We start from the raw sequence: 1003 nt of genomic DNA on the forward strand, positions 1-1003 counted from the left end.
CTCACTGTCTACACACACACTGTTGTCCGTCACGTTGTCACCCTCTTTTATATACCAGGCTACCCTATATCTAGTAAATGCTAGAGCATTCGCCCAGGCACAGGATAGTTCTAGAAAGCAGGTGGCGTGAGAATAGTCACGTGATCTCGCTGACGCAACAATATTATCTATGAGGTTTCGAGTCCGTTTTAGGCCACTACTTCACAAATTCTCCTTTAAATTTCACCTCTTGTGAAAAGAAATCTTTAACATATATATGAATACAATCAAATACACCTTAAGTGTGAAAAAATGGTGCGGCAAAAAAAAAAAGAAAGGATTGACGTGTGACTTAAATGAATGAAATCAAAATTGTTGGCCAAACTGGTAGCTACACTTATCACTGATAATAATTTTACAGCAAGTATTCATTCCTTAATCATCCAGGCCGCGTTTTTTGTTCAACTTGATGGTGGGTAAAACAAAATACGCGGCCTGGATGACTAATGAATCAATATTTGCTGTGAAATTATTAATGCTATAAGTGTAGCTACCAGTTTGGCCGCCAGTTTTGATTTCATTCCTTTAAGTAACACACTCAGTCCTTTTTTGGCCGCACCTTTTTCACACCTAAGGTGATTTTGATTAGATATCATGACTTTTTTTGTCAATAGTCACCAACAAACCACAGCAAGTAAGAGAGTGACACTCGATAGTAACCAACATTAGTGTTAGAATCGCAACCCTATTATTCGGAACAGACCTATACTTTACAGAACCAACCACATTCTTTAAAATATATGGTGCTAGTTTTCCTCCCTAAAATAGTATTAATAACCTCCTTTATGGAAACTACATTAACAGTTTCTTGTCATCACCCGCATACACTTCAAGCATCATTATTCCTGCGACTAATATCACGTAACACTAAACGCTCTTTAATTAGGAGAATTTCATAAAATTTAGCAAATTTGTGCTTGAAAGTTGGCAATGAATAATAATCGTCCACCCGCATGATTCTTTT

Source organism: Limulus polyphemus, unplaced genomic scaffold (genome assembly GCF_000517525.1).
Source record: "Limulus polyphemus unplaced genomic scaffold, Limulus_polyphemus-2.1.2 Scaffold3524, whole genome shotgun sequence".
NCBI classification, from domain to species: domain Eukaryota; kingdom Metazoa; phylum Arthropoda; class Merostomata; order Xiphosura; family Limulidae; genus Limulus; species Limulus polyphemus.